Genomic DNA, 20,055 nt, shown 5'->3' with positions numbered 1-20,055 from the left:
CTGCCTGGTGTGTTCCTTGTTCTTCATGATGCTCTCTGCGCTTTTAACGGACCTCTGAGACTATCACAGTGCAGGTGCATTTATACGGAGACTTGATTACACACAGGTGGATTGTATTTATCATCATTAGTCATTTAGGTCAACATTGGATCATTCAGAGATCCTCACTGAACTTCTGGAGAGAGTTTGCTGCACTGAAAGTATACTGAATAATTTTGCACGCCCAATTTTTCAGTTTTTGATTTGTTAAAAAAGTTTGAAATATCCAATAAATGTCGTTCCACTTCATGATTGTGTCCCACTTGTTGTTTATTCTTCACAAAAAAATACAGTTTTATATCTTTATGTTTGAAGCCTGAAATGTGGCAAAAGGTCGCAAAGTTCAAAGGGGCCGAATACTATCGCAAGGCACTGTACATTCTGGGATCTTTTTCCAGATGCACAAAAATCTTCTCTAAAATGTAATGCAAACATTTGTTTACATCACTGTTAGTGAGCATTTCTCCTTTGCCAAGATAATCCATCCACCTGGCAGGTGTGGCATATCAAGAAGCTGAATAAAGGGCGTGATCATTACACAGGTGCACCTTCTGCAGTGGACTATAAGAGGACACTGTGAAACGTGCAGTTGTCACACAACAATGTCACAGATGTCTCAAGTTGAGGGAGAGTGCAATTGGCATAGTGACTGCAGGAATGTGCACCTGAGCTGTTGCCAGATATTGCAATGTTCATTTCTCTACCATAGGCCACCTCCAATGTCATAAGCCGCCTCCTACCGGCTTCACAACCACTGACCACGTGTATGGCATTGTGGGGGCAAGCAGTTTGCTGGTGTCAAAATTGTGAAAAGAGTGCTCCATGGTGTCACGCCTGCGCCCCTTCTCTGGCCTCGAGGGCGCCAGGCGGCCAATCATTACGCACACCTGTCACCATCATTACGCACATCAGCGCTTCATTGGACACACCTGGACTCCTTCACTTTGTTGATTTCCCCCTCGGTCTGTTCCTCAGTTTGATCCCCGTGTCTGCATTAACTTCTAAGGGATAGGGGGCAGTATTCGGAAGTGTGGATGAATGAGGTGCCCAAAGTAAACTGCCTGTTACTCAGGCCCAGAAGCTAGGATATGCATAAAATTGGTAGTATTGGATAGAAACACTGAGTTTCCAAAACTGTTAAAATAATGTCTGTGATTATAACATAACAGACATAGCAGGCAAAAACCTGAGGAGAATCCATCCAGAATATTTAATCGTTATTTGTGAATGTATGAAACCTGTGCCGGTGGAAAAATATTTTGATGAGGGGCGCCGTCCTCAAACAATCGCATGGCATGTTTTCTGTAATAGCTATTGTAAATCAGACAGTGCAGTTAGATTAACAAGAATTGAAGCTTTCAGTCGATAGACACTTACATGTACATAAATGTTTAAAATCCATATTATGATTATTTATTTGAACTGCATGCCCTTCAGTTTCACCAGAAGTTGTCCCGCTAGTGGTTTGGGCTTAGTGGGACTATCAGTTGTTTTTCAACAGGACAACGACCCAACACACCTCCAGGCTGTGTAGGGGCTATTTGACCAAGAAGGAGAATGATGGAGTGCTGCATCAGATGACCTGGCCCCCACAATCCCTCGACCTCAACCAGATTGAGATGGTTTGGGATGAGTCGGACCACAGAGTGAAGGAAATGCAGCCAACAAGTGCTCAGCATATGTGGGAACTCCATCAAGACTGTTTGAAAAGCTTTCCAGTTGAAACTGGTTAAGAGAATGCCAAGAATGTGTAAAGCTGTCATCAAGGCAAAGGGTGGCTATTTGGGTTGCAATTTTTTGGTTACTACATGATTCCATGTGTTATTTCATAGTTTGAATATCTTCACTATTATTCTACAATGTAGGACATCATGAAATTAAAATTACCATTGAATGAGTAGGTGTCCTAAAACTTTGACCAGTAGTGTATATTACATAGTGCAATTGTATAATTTATCATTCTGCAGCAAAGTTGTCTTTGTAACTAACTTTCTCTGGTGACTCATTGGTAATACCTGTGCCATGAGTTAAATCATGTTAAATATTATACAGTATCATTGCTTCCAAGAAAGGAGCATAGAAGTGCAGAAATGTAAAAATTCACTGACTCACAGAAAACTACAAAATGTCTTTGTTTAATAATTTAAGCTAACAAAAAGGTTAATAAAGGATGTTGTGCACTTAAAGTCAGACCACCTCTTTGGGTCTAATCCTGTACAAGTGGCAGGGGTCAGGATGTTTCAGGCACGTTTTGAGCACTTAATGTGCCTTACCTTTAGACAACCTTTTTAATCTCATTAGACAAATGACTGGGTTCGAGCACTGAGGTCCTGTTGCCTGTACTCAGAGTGCGTAATGTGTGATTAGCCTTGACGTGTGCTACTGTGAGACGAGCCAATCCCATCCTTTGAAATTAAAGCCTGGTGGCGTGAGGCTAATGCTAACCCTAGCTTGTGCTGTTTGGCCAAAACCATAGCGCCAGGAGTTGACTTCAATCACATAACCACTTTGATGGGTCCTGACCGGAAGGGGCAAATGATTCAGGTAAAGCAAGTGTAAAAACCCCAGGGTATTCAACAAATGGAAATGCTCACCTGTCACGTTGTAATCAGCAAGCCCAGATGCTACAATGTTAGCCGTTCAGTTTTAGCCACACTCCCAAAAAATCTCAGCATGCTATTATTCTCTGGTGTTCCATAAAGAACAAAACATTGTCTTTGTCTGATTTCGTAGACAACACCTTACGCTTTCACCCTCAATCAAATGATAGTGCTGTGAGGACCACTGTAAACATAGGGCTAATTGGGCTAATTGAGGAGCTCGTCTCAGCTCATTGCTCTGGTGACTGACATAAGGAATCCGCCACCACAGGAAAAAGGACTCATGATCTTGAGAGCTTTAAGGGTTCAGAGAGTCAGTGGGCCAAGGAAGTAAGCGCTTTGAAGTCATGTTATTCCCAGCACTGGTAATAAAGTTCCTCACTATTCTCAATATAAGAACGAGAACAGTTTTTCCTAATGCTGCAGTACATATAACGTATAAATAACATGACAAAAAAATAAATAAATACTGATTCCTTTGGCTGCTGTCAGAAAAATGTGATTCCAACAACTTGAACAATCCACTAAGTGGGAATTACATGTGGGAAGGTTTAAACAAGTTGAAATGCTTTTACGGTAAATGCTGCAAATGGAATGAATCAAATTAGCATTGCGTAACTGCTTTCAAATATGGCACAGATCAAACAATCGGTTGATGGACCTGTAATGTGCATGTATATTCCAGACATTACATGCCTTTAAGACAATCCTTAGTCAAAGGGGGAATTTCGATATAGAAACTGAAAAATAACTCAGCACCCCAAACACAATAAAAAGCTGGCTATTTTAGTGAGACACCCACAGAATCTTTATGATAAGGCAGAGTCAATAAAAACTGCAACTGGGTACATGGTAAGGAAACAGAACAAAAATCGAATATTTCTACAAGGTTATTACACATAACAATGATTCAAGCATGAAAGGTTATATAAAACACTTGAGTGTACAGTAGATCACTTAAAGTACTTACTGTATTTTGTAGGTTGTTAGTTTACAAATAAATATCACAGTACTCAGTTCAGGTCAAGTAAAAAGGCACAGCAAGAAGTGAGGTTACTAGTGAAGGCACAGCAAAGCACAAACTGTGAGAAGCCACACAAGCTACAGAGTACGAGATTTCAGTAATTCAGTTTATTTTTTTACCTACCCAGAGTCAGCATTGTCGTGTATTGATGAGACTTGCTGAGATAGGATGTCAGCACGTTATTAAAGGAATGTGAGGGATTACACGGATAGTGATGGCATAAAGACATGTAAAGTTTGAGTCTGGTTGATTTCATTCGATATAATGTCTTAACTTTCAACTCGTGCTAAGTATAAAATTGAACAATGGCGATGAGGATAACGTTTGAAAACTATTGTCAAATCTGAAAAATGAGTTAGTGTCATCGAGATGGAAAACCCTGTGCCAAAGTTTGACTGCTAGTGAGCCTGCTACACAAGGTCCACACTGGACCAAGTGGTTGATGGCGTTTGAGTTGTTTGTGGGATTGTAAAGGATTAATACTGTCTTGTGACTTTGATGCGGTTACAACAGAGGAGAGCTTTGCTTCTACATCATGCTGGGACAGATGTGCAGGACATATTCTTCACACTCAGACACCGGAGAAAGTCAGGGCTGTGGCTGCGTTAAATGCATACTTTGTGCATTCGTGAGACAGACATTTTATCAACTGACACAGAAAACAGGTGATACCATTCAGCCACTTGTTACTCATCTGAGACAAGCAGCTAAAGACTGACTTTGCTGGAGATGAGGACAATCAGATTAGAGATGCCATACTGAGCAAGTGTAATACTGAATATGTGTGCTGAAAACTATTGGAGGGCCCTAGGCTAACATTAGCGCATTCACTCGAGCTAGCCGCACAATGTGAAAGAATTGAAGTGCAAATGGCAGCCATGCATGTGAGTACAGATGCCAAAGATGAGACTGTGCATCATGTTTTCAAAAAGGAGAGGAAATATCACAAAAATGGGCTAAAACAGAATGCAGAAGGAAAATACCAATTAGAGGTGTGCTATTGTTGTGAACATGCAGATCATTTTGCAAAGGATCCTGCTTGTCCAGCATGTGGGCAGACCTGCAATGGGTAGGACCATTTTGCAGAAATGTGCAAGAGCAAAGGTTACTCGAAACAGACTGAAATATGTAAATTCAGAGGAACAAAAACAGACTATGCATTTGTGGTAAATGAGAACTGTAACTCAAACAGGATCACTCTCTCAGTGGGTGAGGTCAGTTTATTAATGTTAATTGACTCTGGGGCCACGAGTAATATAGTAGATGAGAGCACATGGGAAATGTTGAAAGCCAACAAGTAAGGTGCCGTACATCACTGACTGATTAAAAGCTATATGCATACTCATCATGCGAGCCATTACCAGTAAAAGGGGGTTTTCACATGCCAAATAAAGATAGGCAAGTTCAGCACAGGCTGAGTTCACTGTGATATGTGGACGCGGAGTACCGTTGCTAGGTAAAGAGACTGCCATTACATTGGGTGTGCTAAAAGTGGGTGTTGACATAGCAGCAGTGACAGATGTAAAAACTCAGATAAAACAACCTGGGGTATTGCTGTTTTAAGGGGTGGGTAAGCTAAAAGTGACACCAGTAGCACAGGCCCTTAAGCTCGTATCATTCCACCCAAGACAAGCTGTGGGGAAAAAGAAAGAGGAACTACAATACATGGACTTGGAGAGTGGGTGAATCCTGTAGTGGTAGTGCCAAAACCGGATGGCGACATAAGACTGTCTAGACATGAGACAAGCGAACACAGCAATCATATGTGGCAGGTACCCAATCCCCACAGTAGATGCACTTTTGCAAGGAATGAATGAGCCTGTCATGTTCAGTAAACTGGATCTGAAATGGGGCTATCATCAAATGGAACTAACACCAGAGTTGACAGGCATAACGACGTTTGCAGTGCATAATGGAATATACAGAAAATTTAAATATTTGGAGTTTCATCAGTGAGCAAGCAGTGTCAACATGAAATCGCAACAGCACTGGCAGGCATCGAGAGGGTGGAAAACATATCGGATTACATCATCGTCCATGCCCGAGACAAGGAGACCCATGACCAGCGGCTACATGCTGTCTTCAATAGGCTGGAGAACTGTGGGCTGACTCAACTCAGAGAAATGTCAGTTCAACATGCACAAAATTTGTGTTTATGAGCATGGTACTCACAGAAAGGCATAGGGCCCACAGCTGAAAGTGAGAGCTGTGGTCGAGGCCAGGGAGCCCGAGACGGCATCAGAGGTTCGTAGCTTTCTAGGTTTAGTGGGCTACAGCAGTAGGTTAATTCCCCAGTTTTCTACACTCTCAGAGCCTCTGCGGAAGTTTACCAAGGAAATATTCCACTTCGGAACGTAACAGAAGGCATTTTAGACATTAAAAGAGAAACTGGCTGAAGCCGCGACACTTGCGTACTTTGACAAAGATAATGGCAGATGCAGGACCAGTGGGCCTAGGAGCTGTGCTTGTGCAAGAACAAGGAGAAATGGTGCTAGTCTATTAGGTGAGCAAGATTATGTCAGAGTGTAAACATACAGTTGAAGTCAGAAGTTTAAATACACTTAAGATGGCGTCATTAAAACTTGTTTTTCAACCGCTCCACGAATGTATTGTAAACTATAGTTTGTTTTGGCAAGTCGTTTAGTCCTTCTACTTTGTGCATGACACAAGTCATTTTCCCAACAATTGTTTACAGAGATTATTTCAGTTATAATTCACTGTATCACAATTCCAGTGGGTCAAAAGTTGACTATGCCTTTAAACAGCTTGGAAAATTACAGAAAATTATGTCATGGCTTTTGAAGCTACTGATAGGCTAATTGACATCATTTGAGTCAATTGGAGGTATACCTGTGGATGTATTTCAAGGCCTACCTTAGGAGAAATTTCCAAACGTCTGAATGTACCACGTTTATCTGTACAAACAATAGTACGCAAGTACCAGCACCATGTGACCACGCAGCCGTCATACCGCTCAGGAAGGAGACGCGTTCTGTCTCCTAGAGATGCACGTACTTTGGTGGTCAAAAAGTGCAAATAAATCCCAGAACAACAGCAAAGCACCTTGTGAAGATGCTAGAGAAAACAGGTACAAAAGTATCTATATCCACAGTAAAACTACATAACCTGAAAGGCCGCTCAGCAAGAAGGAAGCCACGGCTCCAAAACTGCCATAACAAAAGCTAGACTACGGTTTGCAACTGCACATGGGGACGAAGAGCGTACTTTTTGGAGAAATTAAACAAAAATAGAACCGTTTGGCCATAATGACCATTGTTGTGTTGGAGGAAAAAGTGGGACGCTTGCAAGTCGAAGAACACCAACCCAACCGTGAAAGACGGGGGTGGCAGCATCATGTTAGGGAGGTGCTTTGCTGCAGGAGGGACTGGTGCAATTCACAAAATAGATGGCGTCATGAGGTAGGAAAATTATGTGGATGTATTGAAGCAACATCAAGACATCAGTCAGGAAGTGAAAGCTTGGTCGCAAATGGGTCTTCCAAATGGACAACGACCCCAAGCATACTTCCAAAGTTATGGCAAAATGGCTTAAGTACAACAAAGTCAAGGTATTGGAGTGGTCAACACAAAGCCCTGACCTCAATCCTATAGAAAATGTGTGGGCAGAACTGAAAAAGCGTGTGTGAGCAAGGATGCCTAGAAACCTGACTCCTTTACACCAGCGCTGTCAAGGGGAATGGGCCAAAAGTCACCCAACTTATTGTGTGAAGCTTGTGGAAGGCTACCCAAAACATTTGACCCAAGTTAAACAATTTAAAGGCAATGCAACCAAATACTAATTGAGGGTATGGAAACTTCTGACCCACTGGGAATGTGATGAAGAAATATAAGCTGAAATAAATCTATTTTGACATTTCACATTCTTAAAATACAGTGGTGATCCTAACTGACCTAAGAAAGGGTATTTTTACTAGGATTAAATGTCAGCAATTGTGAAAAACTTAGTTTAAATGTATTTGGCTAAGGTGTATGTAAACTTCCGACTTCAACTGTAGATATTCACAAACTGCGCGTGGGGCCCTTGCATTGGTTTGGGCTTGTGAAAGGCTTTACCTGTATGTATACGGCAGGGAATTTGATCTAGTGACTGACCAAAAGGCGTTAGTGGACATTTGCAGTCTTTGCTCAAAGCCATGCGCTGAGACTTCAACCATATGACTTAAGTTGTCCACATACCAGGGGAAAACATGGCAGACCCTCTGTTTCATCTCATTGGAAAGACTGCAGTTAAACACACTGCAGAGGAGTATGTCAGAACTAACACCAGAGTTGCAGCTGTGAACGCAAATCGAAATGCAATGACCACAAGGGTAGTGGAGGAAGCATCAGATATAGATGAAGTGCGAGGAGAAGTGAGAAATGCTAATCAGAATGGGTGTTATGAGACATGCCAGGCATATGCACCCATAGCAAAATTAACTGTGTGTAATCTGACAATTAGTCCTAAAGGGAAAGCTTCCAGATGTAGCTACACAACAGAGTGACCTGGAGACACAGGACTAAGACGCCGAGCAGAAAAGGAAATCCAAGATCTATGCAGACAATCGTTACAGAGCCAAACACTGACGTGGACGCCGGAGATCAGGTTCTCCTAAAACAGGACAAAACAGACAAGTTCACAACAACTTTCAACAAGAGGCCACACACTGATCAATAAAAGAGAGAAACAATGTGGTGTTCAATCTCCAAATTGAGCCAGGTATTCAAGGAATACAACTTTTGTGAAGAGGTATATAATTGAGGAGCCAGATCCACAATCAAAGGACCACACACACAACTGAAAGAGACTATGGAACAGAGTCCTAATCTGAGATAGTACATAGAATCCCAACCAGAGACCATCAAAGACCAGACAGTGGAGCCAGTCAGAACTCAGACGAATTAAACTGGCACAGACGTTAACAGACTCATTAAACAATTATCATGTACTGAAAAGGGTAAAGAAAACCAGTATAAACTGAAAAAATAAGAAATATAAAAGGACTAATGCAAATACTGAATGTTTGAGTTATGTTGTGAAAAAAAAGTGCATAATGTTTTGTAAAAAAAAATAAAGTCCATTAGGAGAGCAGAAATAAGACATTGCACAGATTATTGATAACATAAAGGTTGCTATACAGATAAAGAATAAGTGCTGTGGTGTATGTCAGGTTGACATTGAAGTTCATATCTAAGTAAAGGGGATGTCATGTATTGATGTGACGTACTGAGATAGGTATTTGGTCAATAACAAAAGTTTATCTCAATACTTTGTTATATACCTTTTGTTGGCAAGGACAGAGGTCAAACGTTTTCTGTAAGTCTTCACAAGGTTTTCACACACTGTTGCTGGTATTCTGGCCCATTCCTCCATGCAGATCTCCTCTAGAGCAGTGATGTTTTGGGGCTGTTGCTGGGCAACACGGACTTTCAACTGCCTCCAAAGATTTTCTATGGGGTTGAGATCTGGAGACTGGCTAGGCCACTCCAGGACCTTGAAATGCTTCTTACGAAGCCACTCCTTTGTTGCCTGGGCGGTGTGTTTGGGATCATTGTCATGCTGAAAGATCCAGCCACATTTCATCTTCAATGCCCTTGCTGATGGAAGGAGGATTTCACTCAAAATCTCACGATACATGGCCCCATTCATTATTTTCTTTACACGGATCAGTCGTCCTGGTCCCTTTGCAGAAAAACAGCCCCAAAGCATGATGTTTCCATCCCCATGCTTCACAGTAGGTATGGTGTTCTTTGGATGCAACATTCTTTGTCCTCCAAACACGACGAGTTGAGTTTTTACCAAAAAGTTATATTTTGGTTTCATCTGACCATATGACATTCTCCCAATCTTCTTCTGGATCATCCAAATGCTCTCTAGCAAACTTCAGACGGGCATGTACTGGTTTAAGCAGGGGGACACGTCTGGCACTGCAGGATTTGAGTCTTTGGCGGCGTAGTGTGTTACTGATGGTAGGCTTTGTTACTTTGGTCCCAGCTCTCTGCAGGGCATTCACTAGGTCCCCCCGTGTGGTTCTGGGATTTTTGCTCACCGTTCTTGTGATCATTTTGACCCCACGGGGTGAGATCTTGTGTGGAGCCCCAGATCGAGGGAGATTATCAGTGGTCTTGTATGTCTTCCATTTCCTAATAATTTCTCCCACAGTTGATTTCTTCAAACCAAGCTGCTTACCTATTGCAGATTCAGTCTTCCCAGCCTGGTGCAGGTCTACAATTTTGTTTCTGGTGTCCTTTGACAGCTCTTTGGCCTTGGCCATAGTTGAGTTTGGAGTGTGACTGTTTGAAGCTGTGGACAGGTGTCTTTTATACTGATAACAAGTTCAAACAGGTGCCATTAATACAGTTAACGAGTGGAGGACAGAGGAGCCTCTTAAAGAAGAAGTTACAGGTCTGTGAGAGCCAGAAATCTTGCTTGTTTGTAGGTGACAAAATACTTATTTTCCACCATAATATGCAAATAAATTCATAAAAAATCCTACAATGTGATTTTCTGGATTTCTTTTCTCATTTTGTCTGTCATAGTTGAAATGTACCTATGATGAAAATTACAGGCCACTCTCATCATTTTAAGTGGGAGAACTTGCACAATTGGTGGCTGACTAAATATTTTTTTGCCCCACTGTACATGCACCAATGAAAAAGCAATATTTAATCATCATAAAGAGCGGTGTAAATATGGCCTAGTATAAGCATCAATGAATACAGCAATATCCCAGCGATATTTACGCACTAGAGCTAGATATTATCTAGCAGGCCTCTGGCGGCACTATCATAAATAACCACTAGGTAGCAGTAAAACGGTAATGCTGTGAAACAATGGGCAGGACTACCTCAACTGGGCATGGACTGGCGATGTCTTAATGATGCCTTCAATTGGGACGAGAGTATCCAAACTCCAAGGTTGTTAGGATGGATGCCATCATCTTCGTAAAGCATCCTTTGCTTCCAGAAAGAGTCCTAATTGGCCACAAAGGTTACCTCAAAAGAGCTGCAGTAGTCTTTCAACCACAGTTGTAAGGCAAGTAACCTGCTGAACCTGTTGCAGCAATGGCACGGGGCCAGAGATGACCGGCCGCTTACTGGAGTCTTTCAGTGTTTTAATCAGCACTTTAAAATCACGCTTCAGCATCTCCGAACTAGCCAGCCCAATGTCGTTAGACCCCACATGGACTACATACAACCGCTTCAGCCCGCGGTATAGCTTGTGTAGGATGGGTGGAAGTAGTTGTGTAATATCCTGTACCCGTGCCCCAGGATAGCACATGCTTTTGGCCACAGGAACCCAAATATCTCTAACCATGGAGAGGCCGACGATAACAGCTGATTGAGGGCAGTGTTGATTGGCCGAGGAGGTCTGGCCAACATTGCGACCCAACTCTGGCACAACTATGAGTGGGGTTTAAAAACATAGAGCTGTATCTAAACTGTAGCCAAATTTAAAATACAGAAATAGTCATAACAAACATTCATAAAATTACAAGTCTTATACATCGGCTTAAAGATGAACTTCTTGTTTAATTCAGCCACTTTGTCAGATTTCAAAAAGGCTTTACGGCGAAAGCATAACATGTGATTATCTCAGGACAGCGCCCCGCATATAAAAGTATACAAACATTTTCCAACCAAGTAGAGGAGTCACGAAAGTCAGAAATAGCTATAAAATTAATCACATACAGTGGGGAGAACAAGTATTTGATACACTACCGATTTTGCAGGTTTTCCTACTTATAAAGCATGTAGAGGTCTGTAATTTTTATCATAGGTTCACTTCAACTGTGAGAGACATAATCTAAAACAAAAATCTAGAAAATCACATTGTATGATTTTTAAGTAATTCATTTGCATTTTATTGCATGACATAAGTATTTGATCACATACCAACCAGTAAGAATTCCAGTTCTCACAGACCTGTTAGTTTTTCTTTAAGAAGCCCTCCTGTTCTCCACTCATTACCTGTATTAACTGCACCTGTTTGAACTCGTTACCTGTATAAAACACACCTGTCCACACATTCAATCAAACAGACTCCAACCTCTCCACATTGGCCAAGACCAGCAAGCTGTGTAAGGACATCAGGGATAAAATTGTAGACCTGCACAAGGCTGGGATGGGCTACAGGACAATAGGCAAGCAGCTTGGTGAGAAGGCAACAGCTGTTGGCGCAATTATTAGAAAATGGAAGAAGTTCAAGATGACGGTCAATCACCCTTGGTCCGGGGCTCCATGCAAGATCTCACCTCGTGGGGCATCAATGATCACGAGGAAGGTGAGGGATCGGCCCAGAACTACACGGCAGGACCTGGTCAATGACCTGAAGAGAGCTGGGACCACAGTCTCAAAGAAAACCATTAGTAACACACTACGCCGTCATGGATTAAAATCCTGCAGTGCACGTAAGGTCCCCCTGCTCAAGCCAGTGCATGTCCAGGCCCGTCTGAAGTTTGCCAATGACCATCTGGATGATCCAGAGGAGGAATGGGAGAAGGTCATGTGGTCTGATGAGGCAAAAATAGAGCTTTTTGGTCTTAACTCCACTCGCCGTGTTTGGGGGAAGAAGGATGAGTACAACCCCAAGAACACCATCCAAACCGTGAAGCATGGAGGTGGAAACATCATTCTTTGGGGATGCTTTTCTGCAAAGGGGACAGGACGACTGCACCGTATTGAGGGGAGGATGGATGGGGCCATGTATCGTGAGATCTTGGCCAACAACCTCCTTCCCTCAGTAAGAGCATTGAAGATGGGTCGTGGCTGGGTCTTCCAGCATGACAACGACCCGAAACACACAGCCAGGGCAACTAAGGAGTGACTCCGTAAGAAGCATCTCAAGGTCCTGCAGTGGCCTAGCCAGTCTCCAGACCTGAACCCAATAGAAACTGTTTGGAGGGAGCTGAAAGTCCGTATTGCCCAGGGACAGCCCCGAAATCTGAAGGATCTGGAGAAGGTATGTATGGAGGACTGGGCCAAAATCCCTGCTGCAGTGTGTGCAGACCTAGTCAAGAACTACAGGAAACTCTGTAATTGCAAACAAAGGTTTCTGTGCCAAATATTAAGTTCTGCTTTTCTGATGTATCAAATACTTATGTCATGCAATAAAATGCAAATTAATTACATAAAAATCATACAATGTGATTTTCTGGATTTTGTTTTAGATTCCGTCTCTCCCAGTTGAAGTGTACCTATGATAAAAATTACAGACCTCTACATGCTTTGTAAGTAGGGAAAACCTGCAAAATCGGCAGTGTATCAAATACTTGTTCTCCCCACTGTACCTTTGAAGATCTTCATCTGGTTGCAGTCACAAGAGTCCCAGCTAAACAATAGATGTTCATTTTGTTTGATAAAGTCCCTCTTTATATCCCAAAAACTCAGTTTTGTTCAGTAATCCACTGGCTCAAAAGCGGTCAAAACATGCCGATGAATCATCCTAATCGTACCAGTAAAGTTCGTTGAAACATGTCAAACGATGTTTATAATTAATCTTCAGGTTGTCAATTGTCTAAATAATCGATAATATTTCAACCGGACAATAGCGTGTTCAATAGAAAGGAAAATGAACAAAGGGCGCGCAAACCAGCACCGCATGCTTCCTCAGTCCCCTGACAGGGGGACAGGGTAGCCTAGTGGTTAGAGCGTTGGACTAGTAACCGGAAGGTTGCGAGTTCAAACCCCCGAGCTGACAAGGTACAAATCTGTCGTTCTGCCCCTGAACAGGCAGTTAACCCCCAGGCCGTCATTGAAAATAAGAATTTGTTCTTAACTGACTTGCCTGGTTAAATAAAGGTAAAATAAAAAAATTTTTTAAAAAAAACAGAAAGGTCTCATTCTTCTTCATTTTTCAGATAACAAGCCTTACACAATGTCTAAAGACGGTTGACATCTAGTGGAAGCCATAGGAACTGCAATATGGGTCAATATGAGTATTTTCCAGTAAGCAACAATTTGTTTGCCTTCAGCTTTATTCCAATATTTCTGTAATTCAGTGATTTTTATTCCCATTGTAATTCATTATGGATCCATAACTAAATCAAGATCTGCATTTTGAAAGAGTATTTGTATCATTATTTTATTAACTCAACTTCTTGACGCTACCCATCCCTTAAGTGGGATAATTGTCATCAGCAACCGCTGAATAGCACAGCGCCACAGTCAAATAATATTACTAAAAAATATTCATATTCATGACATCACAAGTGCAATATTGCAAAACACAGCTTAGCCTTTTGTTAATCCACCTGTCGTCTCAGATTTTGAAATGATGCTTTACATCGAAAGCAATCCAAGCGTTTGTGTACGTTTATCGATCGCATGACAAAACATTAAGTACACTTAGCATCAGGTAGCTTGGTCACGAAAATCAGAAAAGCAATCAAATTAATCGTTTACCTTTGATGATCTTTGGATGTTTTCACTCACGAGACTCCCAGTTACACAACAAATGTTCCTTTTGTTCCATAAAGATTATTGTTATGTCCAAAATACCTCCGTTTGTTTGTCGCGTTATGTTCAGAAATCCACAGGAAAGATCGGCCACGACAACGCAGACGAAAATTCCAAATAATATCCAAAATGTCAACAGAAACATGTCAAACGTTTTTTATAATCAATCCTCGGGTTGTTTTTAAAATCAATATTCGATAATATATCAACCGGGAGTGTAGGTTTTTCAATAGGACAGGGGGAAACAATGGCTGCTTTACTCTGTTGCGCAAAACTCACTCTGAGAGCCCCCACCTATCCACTTACGCAATGTGATCTTTCTCGCTCATTTTTCAAAATAAAAGCCTGAAAATATGTCTAAAGACTGTTGACACCTTAGGGAAGCCATAGAAAAGGGAATCTGGAAACTTTAGAGTGTTTTCTATCCTAATCAGTCAATTATATGCATATTCTAGCATCTGGTCCTGAGAAATAGGCCGTTTACTTTGGGAACGTTATTTTTCCAAACATAAAAATAGTGCCCCCTAGCTTCAGGAGGTTAAGATAACCTTCGAGCCGACTAGACACTTATGTAATTGTGATGAACTGTGAGAATATTTTGGTTGCACTGTGATTCATTAATCATATGCTACCTTCCCAGCTCCTATGTTCTTACCTCTTTCCCTGTCTGTCTTTTACACCTCTCTCGTCACCTCTTTCTTCCTCTGTTTTTATAATGCACAACAGATGTGCATTGAAGAACAATTTGAACTTGTATTTATAATATTACAATTATAATATTTATAATGCATGTGTTTATAACACTTGGATAATGAACTTCTTTCAATAAAGTGTTTCACATTCTCTACTGGTTGAAATTAAGTGTCTCATTTGATGAAATACTACACCTATCCTGTTTATCAGATCAATGCCGATGAAGGGCATTAGATATTGCGATGAACCAGTTTGAGAGTATTTACATGATGCATAGGAAGTGTAGTGTACTGTTTGTATTTATTATATTTCTGTATATATGAATTACAAATCAGCCATTAACTAGTTAAATCCTGTTTCTAGTGTATTAGTTACAATGTGTAACCATTGATGTCCCAGGACCAAGATTGGTAAACACTGTTGAAGTGTATAATTGTCATACATACATGCAGACACAGCATCATTCAAAGACTGGAATTTGATACTCCTGGTATTGGATATGACTGAAAAATAATCACAGACTTTCATACCTGAACTGCACCTTTATTTGCCAAGGTAGAGTACACGATCAGTGAATATATTAAATGTACTGGCTACAATGTGGGGATCACATCCATGGTAATAACTACATGTATACAAGACTTTCATGCTTGGCACAAAGTTATATTATATACTACTCAATCCATAGGCTTCATTAATGTCATTCAGACTGTTTTGAAGTTGATACAAATGGATGAGGTTCATAGCCACGTTCTGAACTAATGTGTATAGCAAACATTTGGTTCCATACACAGGTTGGCTGGATAGCTATCAAAACATCCATAGGCATACAGGTATGTTTTATCCTCCTCTGCACAATAGCAATAACATAGCTAGCTACGTTATTTTATCTAACTGCATTGCATGGCAAATATCAGCAAGGCAAGCTTACAAAATTGTACATTCAATTTGCAGTAAATGCTTTAGCTAGCAAGATTCTTTACATTCACTGTTTCACAAGACAACAGCCTGGTTTGCTGGTTGTTTCAGGAGTCCCTAAAACATTAAACAATCAGAATTACAATTTCATACTCATGTCACAGCACCCATAAAGCTAGCCAACTAATGGTGACTAAACCCATTCCGTACAAATTTGCGCAACCACGACATTAAACGAGGCTGCAATGAAAACTAATGGGACTGTAGAAACTGTGTTGACATCAAAATCTGGGGTGTGAACTACGTTTTTATTCAAGCATTGATTGACATGGTAATGGCTTAATAGTATTGGAGAAAAGTTGAAAAAAACTGACCCCTCTGACGCTGTACGTTAAATTGTGACATGTCATAACATAATGTACAGCACGCAACTAATTCTGTCTTACAGCCTCTCTCCACCAGGTGTAGCACTTCTCTCACCATTTAAAAACAAGACAGGGACAGTGGTGGGGGTAAGGGGGATACCTAGTCATTATTTGCGTCATCACTGCAAGCTATCATGACTCAAAAGCCGCTGTTTACTTCTGAAGATCACTTTAGCACTGTCCTAAAAAAACGATTCAAATTCGACACAAACCTTCAAATAGGTATGTAATATAAACTATTTTTAGTGTTGTATTTACATTTTAGAGGTGATAAGGTGATAAGTTGGACAGACCGTGTGAAATAAGTAGTTTCCCCACACGACATCTCTCCTTCTCACTATCACGCAATGGCGGGTGGGTTTCAATTCCCCATCTGCCATTTTTCTAAAGACCCGACGTAGCTCATTGCCTTCTTGAATCATGCAGAGATGGGAATCATGAAGGTCTCGTCATTGATTTTGTTGGAAAGGGGAGAAATTGTGCTTTACAGTGGTATTGATATTGCAGTTGATCTGGAAGTATTACGTTTTTGGGGGCGCTAAAATAAGGTCAATTGTACGGACCAGTTAGTTAATGTTAGCTGGCTATTGTTCGCTAGTCAGCTAGCTTGCTAAATCGAGATTTTTGTAAATGAACTTTATGATAAAAAATATGCATATTTGTCTCTACATTAACTAACATTTTCCTGTCAACTATACATTTTTTGCATCATTCGTTATGACGTTATAATCATTTACATTTGCTTCCATCCTAGTATTTTTGTCAGCCATCTTTGCTGAAGAAAGTCTCCAGCCTTGGGTTGTCATGGGAACTACTTGATATGATTGGTCATCACCCAGCGGTCTCCGCTGGGGATTTGCATAAAGGTTAGGAAAAGTTTATTTTACCGCCTGCCACGCCACTTTCACACCGCCCAAAGTTCCCCCGCCCTCTCTGCTTCTCACCTCTTTCCTTCCTTGAAATTAATGGAAGCGGTGTTTCACCGCCGCGGCATCCTGTGCTAGTGTATAATTCCCGTTAGAGACACAGTAGGACCCAAAAGCATAATCAGTGCTCTAACTCCCCGTTGCGCTGGTCTGGAGCAATGAAGTGGTGACGCAGGGTACCGAACAAAACCACAAATTACCTCTAAGTCCCGCGGCGTAAGGTCGCAACTTTTAAAGGAGGAACCACTGTAAGGTAATAAGATAGTAAATGTATGACGGTTATAGCGTGCGAGTCTTAACTCACCTGTAAGATGCATTTACTTTTGAAATGACCTGTTTTTGATTTCAATCGAAGAACCTAAAGGAAGTCAGACGTTTAGAATCAACACAGTCCAATGTCGTGGTAATTATGACTGTATAATGTCCATGTCCCAAAGTGATGCTGTGTTCTCCAAACTCCACCATCTTCAATAAAGGTTAAATAAATAAATATAGCCGGATCAATTCTGATTTAAACAATTACATACAGTATTTTAATGTCAATTAATGGCCTTTAGTCTCTCAGATCTCAATATCAAGGGGCTCAAATGATTGTTTATTTGGGACTGGAGGAAACTAAAACCAAATCCTGAAGAATGGATGGTGATTTAGGCAGCAATAGTAATATAGTCAGGGAAAGGAACTTCCTTCCTTGAGGAACTGCCCAGCATTTTTAGCAGCTGTAAGAAGAATATCAGACGTTCTCATCTACATTGTAGAGTGGTACTGGTATTACTGTAAATGCTGAACATGCTTTATTTGTTTTGTTTTTCCTTTTATTTTTACAATTCAAGGCTTAAATATATTACATTCAATAGAAAATACATGCTGTAATAGTCTAAAGCCTTAAAAAATAAATAGTCCTCAAAAGCCCAAGGAAACCTCTGTTTTTTTATGTATTTCTGGGGAATACACTAAATATATTATCCTCAATCATTTAAGTAACCACAACAAACTCGTTAGTGTTAGAATGTGATTGTACTTATTTCAGTTCCAATGCCTGGTTTTCTCAAATCCATACATCCATATACACCATGCCTTGAGAGATTTAAAGGGTAGGCAGAGAAGAAAAGGCTGACATTGTCTTAATGAATAGAGAACTGTGTATAGTGTGTTGCCGTCTTTATAAATTGAGTAATGGCACACCATGAAATGTGGGTTTGTTTTTGCAGGACTTTCCACGTGGCAGATATGTGGAACCCCTCAGAGGTTTGGAGACTACCAATGCACCAAGTGTCCCTGGCTGGCCTAGAGGATGTTACATAACAGGCCAACACACATACAAACATGCACACATTATTTGCAAAAACAGTCATCTTTTGTAAAGTATTTACTATTTTTAATAGATTACTACTTAATATCCATTCTCACGTGTCCCTTCTGGACGAGCTCACAGCAACCAGGTGAACTGATGAGGCCTCATATTCAGAACAGTGGCGCCACCACTGTCTGGTAATGGGTGGTAGGAACTCTCTTTCTTACTACCCTATTAAAACTCCATCCCACCAAAAACAGGTGAATATTTTAGGTGGTCTTTTCAAACAGGTCTTACACTAAAATGTCACTACCATAATTTTCACAATTTTCACAGAATCACTCAAACCTCAGAGTGTGGAAATATATATAAAGCAAAAGACAACCACATTTTTGACAGCACTGGTGTATTATTATGAAACATTTCCACCAACAAATAGCCCTTAATATTTATGATATATCCAAAAATAAAGTATAGTTGTTGGAGATCGCTTGAACCTATGACATTTCTTGTTTACTGGCCAGTGGACTGTACTAGATATATCACAGGCTTTTTGCAGGTGGAAATCTGCAGTTCACCCGGTTAGTCTCAACTCATCCAGAACAGACATGTGAGACAGTCTAATTTATAAGATATTCCACAATTAATTAAGGTGTTTGATTTTATATACCAATTCCGATATTTCATGTCCCATCTTAAATCTTTATTAAAAGTATGATATATTTTTTTCTTAGATTTGACACAAAACAGACTCCAATTAGTGATTATGGAACTTATTATGGAAAGTCTACTGTGCCTTTTGTGCCACACAGATACAGGTACGTCTGTCAAGGTCAAACAACGCAACCCACATACTCATGCCACATGTAATGTTGTAATCAGGGGCGAAAATCTGTTATCAACTTTGGAGGGGACAAATACATTACATTTTCTCAACAGAAATTCCTGAAGGGGACACCAAAGGTATTGCTGTAACACACAGTCTACGATGTAATATGTTAAATGTATATTGAGGATCCATAATTACTACTACTGGATAATTTATAGGTAGTTAACTGAAGGTTTGTCCAAACTTGTTAAAATGTTTAAATCATTATAATACTACTGCTAATAATAGTTAGCAGTGTTCCTTATCAGTCCAGTATGTATGCAGGTATTTGTATTTACAACCAGCAACACCAAGAAAGGTCAATTGGTGGCAATGGTACTGTACACTGTGTAAGGGTGCAGTTTTTGTAAATACTATGAGCATGGTGCGATCTCATCTCAAAGAATCTCCATTGAGAACCATCACAAAGTTGGTCTCAGTATTGAATTTACCTTTTTATTTGACTTTTTCCTGATACATTTATATAGTCATTAAATATGTGCCACTGGCCTGAGTCTACCACAATAGCTGTACAAGAACAAAAAGCTCAAAATAAGTATGGTTCTAAAAGTGAAAGAACTACTTAATTGAATAACCCAAATATATCAACCAAAATATCCTTCAAAAATACTTATTTATTGTTCAGTCACTGTCTCAACTCTTCAAACAACAGCTATGGACAAGTATGTCACACAAAGTATGCAATTTTAAATAAAATAACATAAAATAAATATTTAGTAAGTATCCTGTCATGTACTAAAAACTGAAAATTACTAAACAAATATCATACTATACACCAGGGGTTCTCAAA

The 20,055-nt window shown here is 40.4% G+C and overlaps 1 protein-coding gene across 2 annotated transcripts in view; it reads right to left on the bottom strand.

The window, feature by feature from the left end:
• The window catches only part of LOC110527673 (matrilin-4), a 113,674-nt gene extending 109,956 nt beyond the window's left edge, over positions 1–3,718 (bottom strand). The window contains exon 1 of one of the 2 annotated variants that reach the window (XM_090240652.1): positions 3,610–3,718. The gene's annotated coding sequence lies outside the window, so the exon portion shown is untranslated. The remainder of the gene's footprint in view (positions 1–3,609) is intronic. The other variant, XM_090240649.1, reaches the window with a different exon arrangement.
• Positions 3,719–20,055: the final 16,337 nt, after the last annotated feature.

The sequence above is a fragment of the Oncorhynchus mykiss genome, chromosome 7, assembly GCF_057628025.1.
Source record: "Oncorhynchus mykiss isolate SJ-2025 chromosome 7, ASM5762802v1, whole genome shotgun sequence".
NCBI lineage: Eukaryota > Metazoa > Chordata > Actinopteri > Salmoniformes > Salmonidae > Oncorhynchus > Oncorhynchus mykiss.
Note: the sequence above shows the minus strand (reverse complement) of the source record. Positions and strands in the feature narration are given on the sequence as shown.